The sequence below is a fragment of the Chaetura pelagica genome, unplaced genomic scaffold (assembly GCF_000747805.2).
Source record: "Chaetura pelagica isolate M959 unplaced genomic scaffold, ChaPel_1.0 scaffold178, whole genome shotgun sequence".
Classification (NCBI taxonomy): domain Eukaryota; kingdom Metazoa; phylum Chordata; class Aves; order Apodiformes; family Apodidae; genus Chaetura; species Chaetura pelagica.
Genome location: NW_009954505.1, coordinates 1458975 through 1476553, shown reverse-complemented (window position 1 = coordinate 1476553; position 17579 = coordinate 1458975).

Here is a 17579-nt window from a genome sequence, read left to right as displayed (position 1 = left end):
CACTGAGTTGAATGGGACTTACCTGTGCTCTGGCAGTAACAGTGTCCTACTGAAATATTGACTGAAACCATAACATGTCTTGAACACTGAAACAGTTTATGCTTCAAATAATATATATTTTTTTTTAAAAGGCAGGCTCCACATGGGCATAGGGCAGGGAACATCCACAGAGCAGTAATAAATATCCCCCAGAAAACGCTCACCCTTTACTTGAGACATAATTTTGTATTCCTTGAGGAAGAAAAATATAAACTGGCTGAGAAATGTCTTTTTAAGCAGTGTTGCATCACAAAAAATGTTATATCTGGTAGCAAAACAGATGGTATCTAGCTCTCAGAGTTAAGTCACAGATAGCTGGGGGTACTTAGCATTTGAAAAATGATCCCCTTCTACTTATGAGTTGATAAATGGATTTATACCCCTGATTGTAAGCACCAGACATATATCCTTCCTTTTAATTTGCAAGAATCCTTTCAGGGTATACACCTGAGCAATGTCTTAGAGAAAACAGGAGAACAACAACACTGAGTTACCAGCAAAATTATTCTTACATTTTCCACTAATGGAAGACAGTGGTTTTTTGGTTTTTGTTTTTGTTGTTGTTATTTGTAAAAACAATAGACTTCTCACTAAAATATTTTCAGATTTGTCTCAGAAAAGGAAAGGGAAGAAAAAAAAGTCCAAATTTATGTACTCTTAATAAACCCAAATCTTTCAATGAAAAAGGATGAGAAGGCAAAAGGAAGAAAAAAACAAAAGAGATGGCCCATGAAAGAAAAAGAATTCTGTCAAAATGTTTAATTTAATATTAAAAAAAATACAACCAGATTTATTTAATCCTGTTTATCCCTATACTTACACAATGAAATGTTTCATAATAAAACCAAAATTCACAAGTCAACATGACTACCTTGTACCACATTCATGTCTTGTTTAGCTTCAGTTGAATATTCTGCTTCACTACAGAAAGTTCTTTGAACATATTGTGATTAATGGGAAATGTTTGCCACCAAGACTAAATATCTGACAGCTTGAATCTAAACTAGTGTGGTAAACATTTGAAAATTAATTTACAGTGTATATTTTATAACCAGTAATCAGGAATTTACAAGTACCACATGACATTGCAAAGCTTTCAATCACCTCCTGCAGCTCCATCCTTTCATAGAAAAATGTTCTCCTGCTGCATTTTAAATTCTCTCTCTTTTTTTTTTTTTCCTGCGAAGAAAAACTGCTTACATTACAAATTTCTCTATGTTCCTAGATTCCTAACACATAACATGTATTTCTATTTTACTTTTTCTGTTCTGTTTATGATATTCCAAAGAGCACTTCATTGTGTGCACTTCACCATTCTTATTTCTTACAGAAAGATAAATGCAATATTTTCTTAGGGGATCATAATTATTGAGGAAGACTTATTAGAATAATTTTTACCTATTGATACCATGGGTAAAATGAAGAACATATTGTCAATGTCACCTGTTCTGCAAATTTGCAGGAAGCAATTCATCAGCAACAGTGGAAAATGAGATCATAAAGGCTAACAAGGTAGAGATCATAACAATCATTTTAATGGAGTTTTAGAGATTCAAGTTATGTCTTTTTCTTTTTTCTTTCCTTTTTTTTTTTTTTTCCCCCCCCCAACAGATATTCTGAAGGTTTTTAAAGGAAATTTAATGTTGTGCATGCTTGTGCATGAAGAGCATTTGTGCATCAGTATTCCAGGACTGGAAGCACAACCAAGGAGACCTCTTTGCATTGTGTTAGTTGTTGATGCATCTTCAGGATAAAATGGTTAAATTATTTTATCTGGGAGCCATGGCAACATAGAGGTGCAAGATCAAGTACAGATTGAGTTCAAAGGATCAGGTTGTCAAGTAACATCTTAAATGAACTCAAGTTAAACCAAGCCTTTTTAACTGTCAGTATTATTTAATCTTGGTGATACAAGGACACTGAAAAAAAGATGAGAACACATAGAATAGTTGAATGGGCAACTTCACACAATGACTAGTACCTGCTTTCAAAGGGATCTTAAAAATACATTTGTTTAAATAAATAAGAAAATTCTTATTCTGGAAGGCTTCTTCCAGAGCCTTTCCTCCAAATTGTGTATTATTTAGTGCTTAGAGACTCTCATTGCATGCACTCATCATAAAAGTATATTTTCATCATACACCCTAGAATGGTAAGAAGCCCATGTAGCCAGGGAAACCATGTAGTACAAGTCTATTTATAAAAAAGTGGCATTCAAAGGACTGATGGAAATGTTCACTTTACTTTTCAGGGCTGAGATATTTCTCTGCTTTCCATTTTGGTGAAAAGAGTATCTTTGTTGACAGCACAGGTTTGTTATTCTGGTGAATTTGCTGGTTTGTTCTGGTGTTTTGATCACACCTTCAAGTTCTTCTTCCCTTCATCTTCAACACTTTGGCTGGTAGTTCTTCTCACTCAGCTTGTGTGCTACCTCTCTAGCCATGGCTATCCAATCCCCTCCTCTTCATGTATGCCCTAAGCTTGTTTTACTAGAGGTGTCCACCAGTTCAGTGAGCTTAGCTGCAAATTCACATAATTGTATGGGTATATCTTTTGAAGCAGTGATTAAACCTTACTCTTGAACCTCATTCCCCCACTCTGCCAAATTTCCACCCTGAGTATATCCTGTTAATCTCTTCTTAAAACTGGTAAGAGTATTCATCTCTACTTTAGAAAAATCTGGTGCTTCTTGCTGAAGCACCCATGAAAATGGGTAAAATCATGATAGCATAAAGAGGACTAAAACTTGGAATTTTTTACATGGAAAAACTTTTCTTTCACACCATTCTCACCGCCTCCTACAGTTTCCTTTGAAGACTAAGAGTCCTTTGACTTCCTGCACTTAGGAATAATTTCTGGCCAATCAAAATGACATTGCCAAAAAAGCTTTTCAGTTCAAGATACATCCACCATCTTCATTGTTCATGGTTGGGTGATAATCTGAACGTGTAAGATAGGAACTTGAAAACTGCTTCTGAATTAGCATTAGCCCTTAGTAGAACTTTAAGATTTGGATGGGGTGTGGGAAGAGGAGGGAGTGCGAAGGGAGAAGGAGGAGAGGGTAAAAAGGAGAAGAGAAAAAAAAAGAATAAACAACCTCAACATCAAACCAGAATAACTACTGAATTGGAAGAATCGTGTTTGCAGAACCAAGCAAATCCATGAAAAACACCAATGCGTTTACCATGTGGGGACTGGATGTTTCTTAGAGTGCTGCTAATTGTGCTGCAGGAGGAGGGAAATTGCTCAGAAGAACCATAATCCCTACACACTCTCACCCTTTGCATTGATGCTTCCCCACTGGTATTACTCATTGCAGAAACAGCTGCAAGTAGATATTGCATAGTAGCCCCAAATAAAAATGAATTGTTGAATTTTGGAGACACTTAGCCAAAGTACTTTTGTGTGTGTGTGTGACTTAGCACTCAAACAGAAAAAGAGATACTCAGAAATCCCATGGGTCACATGGTGTGTGGTGAACTGACAAAACGCTTTCTCCAAGTATCACAACCACCTTTCAAATGATGGCATCTTCATGCCATGTAATCTACTCAGCATGGGCAATGATATGTGTCCATGAATTGGTCAGCTATGAATAATTTACCTCTGAGTAAGTATTATGTTAATCAGTTCTCTTATTTTAACATAAAATTTGAATACAAACACTACTTGCTGCATTCTAGGCTTTCACAATCATGGTTTCTGAGCAGATGATGGTTGTCGCATACTGTAAAAAGATCACAGGACAAAACTAGAAGGAAAATATAGACAGACATTTATATGAAATGGAAATTAATCTGTCTGCTGAAATCAGGTTACTGACTTGACTATTTGACACACATTTACTCCAATTAGTTTCAATTATGCAAAAGCCAGTGTAAATGCATATTGCAACATAGATAAAGGAACCATACTTGTTTCTATTTTCATCTAAGTTGATGAGTGCAACTTGCAGACAGTCCACTAAAAATTGCAAATCATCTCTCCTAAACAATCAGTTACACTGGGTAGGCTTCATAATATGACAGTCCTTAAACAGATTAATATGCTTTGAATTTTCTAATGAATGTTGACATGTACACATTACTTCTGTTAAGACAGTTAATAATCCACAAGAATGGATAGTCCCCTGCCTCAGCTCTGAACTCTTTCACTATTTCATAGTCCAGAAAAATTCACACATTAAAATATTTAGAAATATCATTCTCTTCCAGTTGTCTGCAGGATCTCTTGCCAGTTTCTGTATTGTGCTCTTCTTTGAATTAGGAATTGCTAGAAACAGAAACAATTTTGATCACAGCCCATTTAGACAGTTACCTGTGTTTTCCATCAGAAGAAATCTTCAACATTCTTTGTATATATTTTTTCTTGAACATACACTATCTTGCTATATTTTCTGCTCTCTTACAGTAAAGATAGTGCCAATAATTCACAAGAATGTGTGGGGAAATGTATACTTATAGCATCCATGAAAAAGAAGAGTGTGTGTTATAGGTCTGAATTAGATATTTTGCCAATGTCATATCAGTTCAGTTTTTGATATGGCTGTACTTCTGATTTCAGTGTAGGTAAAGTAGCTAGAACAAGTTTTTTTACTCAGCTTACCCAACTGCTGGTTTATAGTTTAACCTCATCAGCACAGAACTGAACAAGAGTTAACTCATGCTGCTAAGAGATGCTATTTGCTATTCCTTTTCAAAGGTACACCTTAAGAGGCTTTAGAATTTTATTTAATAGCAGTAATAATGAATATTTTGATTTCCATTATATGTGGCATTATATTTGGCATCGTATTTGACATGCTTTTTGACAGCAGCTAAGATCATCATGCTACATTGTAATGGAAGTAGGTAAAGAGGTAGTAGGAATGGAAGTAGGTTAAAGTGGGGGAGAGAAACAAGAATGCAGAATTATGGACTTAGTGTTCAATACAAAAACAAATTTCCATGTCCCTATGCATAGATGTGTTTTAAACAAAACTAGAATCACAGGCATATATTGCATTTTTAGTCTGGGATCAGAGCATTTAGTCCAACAAATCTGAGTCGGTCTCTATTATTATCTTTCTTTCAGAAAAGACAGAAACAAATGAAAAAGACACTTGTCCAAACAAAATATTTTTAACATTGGTAAAGTAAGGAATAATTTCTTCTTCCCTAAAGCCAGTCATCACAGTTCTTAAATTAACATGTTTTTTTTTGGCCCAACATTTATTTTGTCTGTCTAATTGTTTGGTCTATAAATAACATTGACTGAAAAAGTCTGTTGAAATCACATTTACATGTTTGTTTCATTATATTCAGGGAATAAAGACTTACCATAAATGCTGTTGATTATGCTGGAAGATATCCTCCATCCCAGATCTCCAGCAACTTCAAACTTCTGATTTGTTTCTTCCTCTAAAATAAGCCTTGAAAAATTCTGTTTCAGCACATCTGGAGGGGGAACCTATGTGTTTAATTTCATTGCTTACAATTAACACAAATATGACCTGCCTCTAGAAACCCTCAAAGGCATCTACATTTCTGCATTAAATATATGTATGAAAAGCAGACATTTAAAGGGATGCTCTCCACTGTGCATCACACAATAACAGTGCTTCATAGGTGTCTAAATTAAACAGATTTTTTCCCATTAAACATAAGATTATAGGATAAGCCAGGCATCTGCCTTCCCCCTTTCTTCAATGAGAAATATTTCTCTCTAATGCACCAAATACGGCAATAATTGTAAATGTGCTTGCTTTTTCTGGTCTGCATATTTTTAATGTTTTCCTCACTGTTTTGTCAGTACAACTGGTGTACATTTTTATTTATTTTTTTTCTTTCTCTGTTTACTTGTCTAATTTATATACTTCATGCTTGCATCCAGTTTTTCTATCTTTCAGTTTATTCCCTGTCCTGCCAACAGCATTTCATTTCTATGGAGCCATAAACAAATGTGATGGTAGTTAATACTGGGCTTAGCTCATTTCTAACTCCCTGTGAAAAAATGCTTCTTTCATCTCTCATTTGAATACTTTTATTCTCTGTTTTTAACAGTGAAAGTTAACAGATTCAGTGTTGTTTCTTCTGAACCATGCAAAAAGGTACATTATTATAGCTCAACAGTAGTTGACTCTCAATGCCTCTGGATTTATCCTCTTGGAAAGCTTTTCGTTCTTCTGGTTTTATTCTCTTTTTTTTTTTAGCCTGTGCATTCTACATCATGACCTTTATGGTAAACAGTATCCTGGTAATAGAAGTAATTGGCTGTGGAATTCAGAAAAAAAATATCAACTTGCATTGTGTCTCCATCAAAGAGCAAGGCTGGAGACAACACCTGGCATTTAAAACAGATAGAAGATTTTTGGTTTAGAGTAAATTAAAAATATTGTCAGCAAAACATTATACATGGCTCAGTCTGTGTGTCTTCTGTTGGTGAAGGGTCTCACTCAGCAAAGTTCCTGAACATAGTAGGATTATGAAGACAGCTAAATGCAAGCCTGTGTACACACTTGCTGAACACAGCAATGTATTTCAGCTTGTATTCTTACTAGATGTGTACTTAGTCATGTCATAATACAGAACATTAAGAAATAAAATCCATTAAGGTGCTGCAACTAGTTTTATATTAAAAAATAATGCAGGGTAAATATTTTGAACATCAGAAACAAACTCTAAAAAATGCTTAGCAGATGGAGTTCTAAAATATTTTTTTCATGCATAATGCAGAGCATTTTCTTTGTTTGCTTGACTAAGAAGTATTTCTGAAAATATAAGAAGATGGAAAATGTACAATATGCATGTAACAGTGTAAACGCTTTAACACAGCCGACAAACATTCACTATAGTCAAGACTGACAGCTGCTAATTAAATGTCATTACTTTTCTTCCTGACATTCAGTAGTATTCTTTGAGTGGAGTTCTTTCAACACAATCATAATTGGTGTTAACAGAAAATGTAAATTGGAAAAGTTCTTAATTTACTGTTGTCAAAACTCTATTCTTATTGAAATATCTCATTCTAGTAAAATAATTAAAATGTTGGCATACAAAGTTATTAATATGACCTTAAAAACAAATTGCTTGACCTGTGTAATGTTGATGCTTCTTTTAAATACTTTCAGGAGGGTACTTCCTGATTTGCAGAGCATCTTAGAGACAAAAATACCTGATAGTCAGAGTCAAAAAAACAAGCAAGCAAGAAATCAGATGCTTAGCCTAAAAAAAAAAAAAAAAAAAAAAAGAAGGAAAAAAAAAGTGCTTTAAGTGAAACTTAGGCATTTGGTTGCAAAATTCTGACTGTGAAAAACTCCATATGGGTACTGTTGAAAGCATGTAAATTTCATAAGTGCCTCCCTTTTTAAAGAAGATTTTAAACATTCCAGGAGACAGAAGTGGGATTCAACTTCTCAAAAACAGATACTTTGACCAAAAAAAAAAAAAAAAAAAAAAGAAGGAAAAAAAAAAAGTGCTTTAAGTGAAACTTAGGCATTTGGTTGCAAAATTCTGACTGTGAAAAACTCCATATGGGTACTGTTGAAAGCATGTAAATTTCATAAGTGCCTCCCTTTTTAAAGAAGATTTTAAACATTCCAGGAGACAGAAGTGGGATTCAACTTCTCAAACACAGATGTCTTGAGATTTATGTTGTTTATTGTCTTTATCTTATGCCTTCTTTTTTAATGTATGAAAAAGCATAAAAAAAAGATTCTTAGATACTGATATCATGTACATGTAGCCATGTAAGCTAGACAAGCTCAGCTCGAGATATTTTCATTGTAGCTATATGAACTTAAATAAGATGAATTTCAGACCTACAACTACACTTCTACATATAATGATTTCTAAATCCTTCTGGAGCCAGGGAATAGATCCTTCCTACACCTAAGGACTCAACTCTTGCTTTCAGAGAACTGGCAATGCAAGAATTAGGTTCTTCCTGCACACGCTCGGTTTTCTTTTCAATCCTGGGATCAAAGAAGACAGATAATTCTTTCAAACCTTTTCTCTTCAACATTTTTCTAGATGGGACATGCAGTTACATCAAAGTAACCCTAAGCTGCTGGGTAAGTGTGAGAAGAGAGTGTGCAAGGAGATGTACAACACGGTTTCTGCTCTGTCTGTACAAGCTTTCCTGCTCTGCAGGGAAGGCTCCTACACTCACTGGGTCAGGGAGCAACTAACAGCGACAGAAAGTGACTTTGTAGCCATGAGGTACATCAGTTTTGCTCCAGAGGCAAGCTGTGTACCTCATGTGATTAAAAATACTTAATCAGTCTTGAAGTTTCATAGCAAAGCTGTCATCACAACCCAGGTGTATGTCCTTACCTCTAGGGACTACTACCCTCTTCCTGATTCCCTGGGCTTAAAACTGTTTACTATTCAGTGGTCCAATTTCAACCTGAAGATGAAGAGTGATTTTTTTCATTCCCAGCTTGTACACTTTCCTAGATCTTTATTTCATCTCTTGACCTCCTGATAATATTTTTGCTTCCTTTACAATGGCTTCTAGATGCATGATCTGATTAACTTAATATTCTTCATAATAAAAAAATTAAAAAATTAGGCACCATATTGGGTTGCCCTTGTCCATTTCCACTAGGGACACTGTACTCTATCCTCTCACAGACCAAGGCCAACCACTACAGAATGAGATTGTGGCTGGGACCCAGAGCTGGTGCCAGAAGATGAAAAGCATGCCAAGGATGTCCGTTTGTAAACACACTCTGCATCCTCTAAAATACTTCCTTATTCTGCTTCTTTCCCCACTATGTATTCCTTAGTTTTTTTCAGGCTACATAGGCTCATTTCAGGAAAGCTGAAGGTTCAGTACACTAAGAATCCACTGGATAAAAGTTTAAGCTTCAGCTTAAACTGAAACTGAGCATAGGTTTCAAATGTGAAGATGGCAACCCTCTACATAGGCTGGTACTGACTGCTTAAAAACTGATGGGCTAAACTAAATGTCTACAGCATTCATTTAGTGTACATTAATGCAGCTACCTGAGCAAAAGACTTGACATAGTAATTCATTTCCAGAAAGGACAGAATGCCATCTAGCTTCTAAGGATGGCCCCTCATGGCTGAATTTCGTTGAAATACAATCAAAGAGGGTTGTCATTCAGTACCCTAAATCTTAGTACCAGAGAAGATTTCCCTTTATTTTTAGTAAGTATCATAGAGGAGAAGGATGGGGCATGAAGCAGCTCCTTTTGCAGAATAATATGCTGTTTAAAAGCTTGATGGGTGATGACATGTCACTGGATGACTGTGCTTTTCATGTGCATCAGCCAGGGAGGTGTTAGGATCTAAAATTCCTCTTCCAACAATCTTCCTGGATCTTAAACAGTTATCCAGACAGTAGTATTATTCAGTTACTTCCCAATGCATTAAATATGAGAGTGTAAGATTGACAATTACAAACCAACAGGCACATAAACCTGAATATGTTGTCTGTTTGGCAGGAGAAATTATTACATAAAAAAGAAAAAAATAAATGGAAGAAGTTCTTGAACATGGTTCAAACTTCTAGTATTCTTTTTATCACTATCAGGCCAGGCAAACCATTTATAAATTGGGATAATTTTTTTTCATAGCTTTGTTCTTCATTTATGAGCAATGAAGACCATATTAAACCAAAGTTATTCTGTTGCAGACGAACTTGAGTCCATGAGGCTTTTGTGATGCTTTGTGTCTAATCTTTTGTAATAAATATTGTTACCCAAAGCTACTTCATATCAAATTCTCTTAAAATGTGTCACAATGAAGAGGTCTGCCTTATAATTTCAAATATTTCACAGTATTTTTCACATAAGTCATGTACAATAAAATATTATCTGCATTAAAAAGCTTTATTATTTGATAACTGTAGAGTAAATAATGTTGAATGCTTTTATTGTAAAGGAGCTGACCATATATGCTGAATCTGTTCTCTTCAAATATAGTTTTCTTTTGCAAGGAAAGTATCTGCTGCACCATTTTTCTATAGATAAGACTAACATTAATCTACTTAGGGAATCTAGCATGATTTATATTAAAGGAATGTTTTTGAAGTAATCAGGAGATGCTGTATGAGCATTGCAAGGCCTATAATCCACATCCTGCAGGGTCTGCAATGTTTCATAATTTAACAGCACAATTAGAGCTGCAAGGATAATCAAGTCAGTTTTTGTCTTACTAGCCAGCATAGTGCAAGCTTTAGTGGGAGACTGGAATTCAGCATTTTTCCAACACCATAAAAAACCTTCAGGCACTGAACTTTTTGCCGAAGCATGCTTGCTGCTGTCAGCACTGAACTACCAGGTTAAGGCTATTGTGGGTAGTCTTATGAAAAATTTGCAACATCCTTTTTTTGCAGTACAGGTGAAGTTTCTTCAGGCAGATTCTTACTGGTTTTGATATAAGCAAAAGATACTAAGAACACCAAAATATTTCAGAAATGCCACATAAGCTACCACAGTGTTTTCTGGACTTCCTGAATTATTTGCAGTTTTAGCAGCCTATAAAAGCAGGAGCCCTTAGAGCCTGACTCAGGTCATTTGGTCTTCCAGTGAACAAAATGTGTAACTGTTGATGTTTTATACCCAGAGTTTCAGATTAAGATCTCTCACCTCCTGAATAGACTGTTTGGTGTGTTTATTCGGAGGCAAGGGGTCCTTCCTCCTATGGTTCCCCCAGCAGATTTCCATCTGACACTCTGACATTGGAGGATGCTGCTGCAGAATACACTGTAGTCCTGACAGGCCCAGAGGAACCAGAAGTTTGTAGTTCTGTCTTCAGGTTGGAGATAGCCCCCAGAAATCACTTCTCCGTGGTGGTTCCCAGTGCAGAGTTCTGCTATGCCAGTGTTTCCTCCTGCTCACAGGGCAGGAAGGAATACTTGTAGTATATACTTGTAGTATACTTGGGCAAGGTGGGCTCCTCCTGAAAGTAAGACCCTCAGAGCTTATTTCAGGCAATACCAGAGGGAAGAGAAATGACAAAGATAAAATGGTCTGTACAGACCTAGCATGTCCTAATGTAAGTTAAAACCCCCTATGTTTAGAATATGTATCCTATTAGAACACAGGATTTTTGTATTTACGCTTGCCCTCTTTTTCTTTATTTTTCCTTTCGTTCCTATCATCAGGTGACATCGTATGTGAAATTTTCAACATTGTCCACACATCTGAACACACAGATCTCACGTTACTGCAATGTGAAATAAGCTATTGTGATGATCTTATAAGTGATGATTCTCATTGAGCTGTGAAGGATACAGACCATATTTACTTAGTTCTCTGCAAACTTTCAGTTGGATTTTAGTGAGCTGACACTAATCTCCAAAGGCTCATATTTTCTTTTTTTTTATTTTCCTTTTTTTGTTTGTTTTGTTTGTTTGTTTTGGTGTGTTTTTTTTCCTTTTCTGACACAGTAATTTGAGTCAAGTCAGGACATCTCTATTTTTAAGTCAGGAACCTGCAACATCCAGTCCCCAAGGGGGAAATAATATTTAAATAATTTCATGTGTTCTCCTATGTCTGCTAAAAGAAAATAATCAGAGAAATGTGACTAATGTCTTTCTCTGAATCCCCAGTGTGCATTTTTTTTAGCCATCTGCTCCCTGCCCTCCAGACCCTGATCCAACATGTGCAGGAAGCACAGATCCAATCTGCAAACCTGAAGTTAAGGGTACCTTACACATCCCTGTATAGGAGGATCTTATATGTTTATTGTTCCAGCTCTTAAACTGTACCTTCTGTAGAGAAGGTGCCTAATTGACTTGAAGGTGTATGGAGTGATGGGATGAGGGGGAACAATTGGTTTCAAGATGGAAGAGGGAAGATTTAGATTAGATATGAGGATGAAATTCTTTCCTGTGAGGGTGGTGAGACACTGGGCCAGGTTGTCAAGGGAGGTCGTGGCTGCCCCATGCCTGGAAGTGCTCAGGGCCAGAATGGATGGGGCTTGGAGCAACTTTGTTTAGTGGAAGGTGTTCCTGCCCATGCAGGAGGGTTGGATCTAGGTAACATTTAAGGTCCCTCCTAACCCAAACTATTCTGTGATTCTTTACCAGTTTACCACTTCCAGCATTTTTTGTTCTTTCAGTATTCCCACAGTCAGAGAAATACTCTTACCCTTCTTTGGGTGCAGAGAAGGATCTGAGATACAGTTAAATGTCTTGCTCTGGGACATACAGGAACTCTGTGAAAAACTAGGACGTGACACTGTTAAATAACACTGTAGAGGAATACACATCCCTCTGAAGCTTAACTCCCAGTTTAAACTGACATATTCTACAAACAGGCACCATGTTACAACACAGAGCTTGTTAAATGATAAATTGAAAGTCAGTCTTTAAGTACCAGAGCAGCACATTCTCCTTGAGCCCTCCTTGCTAATAAATTGTGAATCACGTATATCCCATCAATAGCCTGTTGTGAAAAACAATTTTTCCTTGTTAGATCAGGCAGTGTCATTACCAAAACAGTATACTGTGCTTCTCATTTTGTTTTGCAGATAAACAAGTCTACTTTAATTACCATGACCTGACATGCTATCTTCAGAACATAAGGTACACTACCGAAAGGTATAATACATTTGCAATACAGGGAAGGTTTATTTTAGGCAGTAAATGAAATGGCATTAACATAGAGCATGAAAAATACTGTCCTATTCTTAGCAGAATCTTTCTTGAAGGAAAAATTGTAAAAACGGACTTCAGATTTTACTGCTTAAGTCAAAATATTAAATGTTGTACTAAATTATACTTGGGAGAATATTAAGTTTGTGCCACAAATGAGAAATAACTTTTATTTTTCAGGATGTCTTGGGTGTGTTTAATTTCTTAGATTTTGTAATGCAAAGTTAATCCTTGCTAGACCTTAAATAAGTAGGTTAGCAGAGCCAAGGAGCCCTGAAAGCCAAACCTTTTCACAAAGACCACTTCTCATTTTATCTTTGATTAGGGCAAAATGGCCATCGCAGTCAAAATTGACAAGCAAATGGGAGGACTGAGTGGGAAAAGAAGTATATATGGATGTCCTTGAGAATATAAATAGAGATGACTGTTAAGGTCACAGCCCAGCAACCGTGAGAACAAGATAGATGCAATGACACCAAACACCTTGTCTGAGTCACTGCTGTATACCAAACACACAAGATATTTTCTCCCATATGCTTCAGGAGGTTGCACAGGATCATGACCAGGCAGGTTTTGAATATCTCCAGGGAAGAAGACTCCACAGCCTCTCAGGGCAGCCTGTTGCAGTGCTCTGCCACCCTCATAGTAAAGAAGTTCTTCTTTGTGTTCAGATGGAACTTCTTATGTTCCAGTTTGTGCCCATTGCTCCTTGTCCTGTAACTGGCAGCCACTGAAAAGAGTCTGGCCCCATCGTCTTGACATCTGCTATTTAGGTATGTATAAGCATTGATAAGATCCCCTCTCAGTCTTCTCTTCTCCAGGCTAAACAGACCCAGGTCTCTCAGCCCCTTCTCATAAGAGAGATGCTCCAGTCCCCTAACCATTTTCTTAGCCCTCCAATGGACTGTCTCCAGTAATTCCTTGTCTTTCTTGTACTGGGGATCCTAGAACTGCACACAGTATTCCAGACATGGCCTCACTAGTGCAGAATAGAGGGGGAGGATGACCTCCTTTGAAATGCTGGCCACAGCCCAGGATACCATTGACCTTCTTGGCCACAGGAGCACATTGCTGGTTTATAGTTAACTTGACCAACAGGGCTCCCAGGTCCTTATCTGAAGAGCTGCTCTCCAGAAGGTCCTGTACTGGCACATAGAGGTGTTCCTCCCCAGGTGCAGGACCCTGCACTTGCCTTTGTTGAACTTCATTATGTTCCTCTCCACTCAACTCTTGAGCCTGTCCAGGTCTCACTGAATTGCAGCACAGCCCTCTGGTATATCAGCCACTCCTGGTTTTGTATCATCAGTGAACTTTTAGAGGATATGCTCTGTCCCTTCATCCAGATGATTGATGAATATGTTGAACAAGACTAGACCCAGAACTGATCCCTGGGGAACACCACTAGCGACAGGCCTCTAACTAGGTTCTGTGCCACTGATCACAACCCTCTGAGTTCTGCCTTTCAGCCAGTTCTCAACCCACCTCACTGTCCACTCATCTAATCCACACCTTCTAAGTTTACCTGAGAGGATATGGAGACATTATGGGAGACGGTGTCAAAATCCTTGCTGAAGTCAAGGTAGAGAGCAACCAGTGCTCTCAGCCAGTCATACCATTGTAAAACACTATCAGATTGGTCAAGCATGATTTCCCCTTGGCAAATCTATGCTGACTACTCCTGATAACCTAATATTTCTTTCTAAGTTTATGTAGTACATTCAGAGATTAAATAAAGCAAGGAGGGAATTATGCCATATGAATGGCCATCTGACAGCTTTCCATGTATGACATAAATGGTCCTGAGTGGTTATCAGGGAAACAGCTGAATAGACCTACCTTATCAACATGCACAGAGAGCATGCCTACAGAGAGCTTGTAGAGCTCATACTTACACTACTGGGAACAAAAAGGAAAACATCAAAAATAGGACTTTGAGAAAAAAGTACCAAATTTCCCAGGATAGGCATCTAGATATTGTTGAGAATGAAATTTTGAATTAAACTGTGGCAGAGAAGTCAAATAACGTCTAGCTTTTACAGACAGAGAAATATCCCATATATCACAATGTATTTTTATAGGACAGGCTTCAATAGCTCCCAAGAATCAGGTCACAAAATTAATGTTGGCTAGCTGAAGCTACTGCATTACTATCATCCCAGATCACTTTTGCATTAGTGATGTACTAATACCACCAAATGGATTTTAGTACAATATAATGTTGGAATTAACTAGTGTTTTCTGATAAGGAGCAAGTCACCTTCTATTATCAGACATCAAATCATTTCAGCATTTTGCTGATATGCTCTCCTCTGGTACAATCTGCCATAGAAAATAGTTTGCCTGCCTGTAGTGTGGAAATTAAATGTGCCTGAATAAGATGCAGATAAAAATGGATACAGAAATCAGCCCTGAAGTACTGTAGATTTCCCAGGGCCTTGCTAAGAACTCAGAGACAGTTATATTTGGCTTTAAGTGCTCAAGCCCAAGCTTCTTCTCAGAAAATTATAGATCCTATTCAGAGAGCTTAAATGATGCAAAAGATATTTAAAGGAAGAACAAATTTTATTTATTTGTGATGTACTCTACATTCGTCAGTGGAAGAATTAGGTACGGTAGACAGTGAAATATACCTTTGTAGCATAATGTGAATTTACAAATCAGATACCAAGTATGGACCAAATCTTTTGTTTTATGGGTTATGACCATAAAGGCATGCCTATATTAGGGGCTGAAGGATTTGGGGGTTATTGGAGGGGCATGAATTTGGCTTGCATATACATGTGTAGAGAGAGGGAGACTGAAATACAGTACACACTCAAGCACACAGTTGTGCACTCAAATATCACAAAACAGTTGTGCACTTGGTTTCCTTTTGAAACAAAGTTGCTGTCATGCAATAGGACACCAGCTAGGAAGCACCTTTTTAATGTGGACACGAGATCTTCCACTACATAACTCTGTGGATTTTTATGGCACATGCAATGTTAGATTGTTGGCAATCTGTTTAGTATTTCATATTTGTGATGCTTGGTATGCTGTAACAGGTCTGTTCTTTATCTATCTTTCAATTATCAAACTGTAGTCACAGGTAGACCTTTTAAACATTATCTTTCTATTTTTAATTACTCAAGGCTATGTCCTACTAATGGTGGATAATACTTACCAAAAAGGACGGGAATGTGCGCATTTAGTGGTTGTAAGTGACAGAAACTATAGGTTAATTTCCTGCTGTGCAAGAAGAAAGTTCAAGATCTAGAAAATTATCTCATCTAGAAAATGCCTACAGCTTACCCATTGTCAGGTGAGGAAGACAACATGTGCTTCATACTTATTCTTGTATTATAAAGACAGAAAAGGTATGTCTCACCCTCCTCTTGGCACATTTTCTTAACAGAAATTCTCTTCTACTGCAACGATGTCTTTAAAGACAGGTCCTCCTAAATTACAAAACTTTCTGAAGGTTAGTACTGTCAAGGTTCAAGTCAGCTACCCAAGCTCTCTTCTTCCAGTTTCTGAAAGGGATCTGCAGCTTGTTTATCCTGAATGCACTTCCAGCATGCTCCCTTCTGAGTCGTAGTCACAGTAGCAAGACTGAAAGAGAGATGAGCAGCACAGCTGAAGCCATGGCTTCCAGAGAAGGTTTTCCCATGACAGTTGGTTAGGGACAGCATCCAGGGATCTGGTATGGTTCTCTACTGCCAGGTGTATGACCCTGAGGATTTCATAGAAATGGCTCTCTGTTTCTGGAGTCAGTGGGACTTTCTCTTCAGGGTCTCTGGAAAGATCAAATAGTAGTGGGGGGTCATGCCATGTGATGAATCCTTCATGGCAGAAGCAAACGTGAGAATCGTAGCAACCATTGGAGTCTTCAGGACTGAAGTTTGGGGTGAAGAAGAAGACTTTCCAGATGGATTCACCTGCAATTTACAGACACAAAAAAGCTGGTGATAAAATAGCAAACTAAAAGTAATTTACACCACAGGAAATCAGTCTTTTGGTACAACCTCACTCTAAGCAGAAACTGCAATGTTCTGAAGAGTAAAACAAAATTGAGTAAAACAAAAATAAGCAAAACATGGTGATTTTCATGCTACAAATATTTATGAAATAATTATAATAATTTCAGTCACTTAAAAGAATTCTGATCAACTAAATCATAGAAAACTTACAAGAAGTTTGCATTTTTACATAAACTGTGCTAACAAGATTTGCAGAAATATTTACTAAGCCATTGCACTGTCTTCTTCAAGACTTCTTAAACTGCACTTTTGCCCTTTGACTCTATCCAGACACTACTAGGCCACGTCTGCCTCCCATTTTGCTAATGAAAATAATTTCATTTTTACCTTTTCTGTCTTCCTTTCTTTGTTATATTAACCCACTGCCCCCACCACATGCTTTCATTGAAAATATCAGGAGACAGAGTATAAGAGGTATAAGGGATGCTTAAGTGCCATCTTAGGCCTTTAGATATTTATTTTAAAAAAAAAAAGTAACTGTACAATTTTTAGGTGACATTCTGCTTTGTAAAATGAATGGGAAAAAAAGTGGGAAGCAACAGTCTTCAATTATGGATTAGGCATTCTCTCTCAGCTTAATTTCCTGTGTATGGACTCTGAACTGTCTGCACTAGTGTTACTTCAGTCAGTATTTTTATTGTTTTAACATACTAATTACTGCCCTGATTACGAATAAGCAGGTATCAGTTGGTTCCTTCAGAAAGCACTCCTGAACAGAAGGCACACTGGAGAATCAGAAAATACTTAAGTAAGGAGCAAACAAAAAAATGGCTACTCTTTTCTTCAGATATCACAAAACACTCAGAGAAGGCAATAACAGTCAGGCACTTCAGGGAAGCACACCAGCATCCCACAGCAAGGGAAACATACAGCTCACTAGAAATGGACCAGAAAAAAAAAAAAAAAAAAAAACAA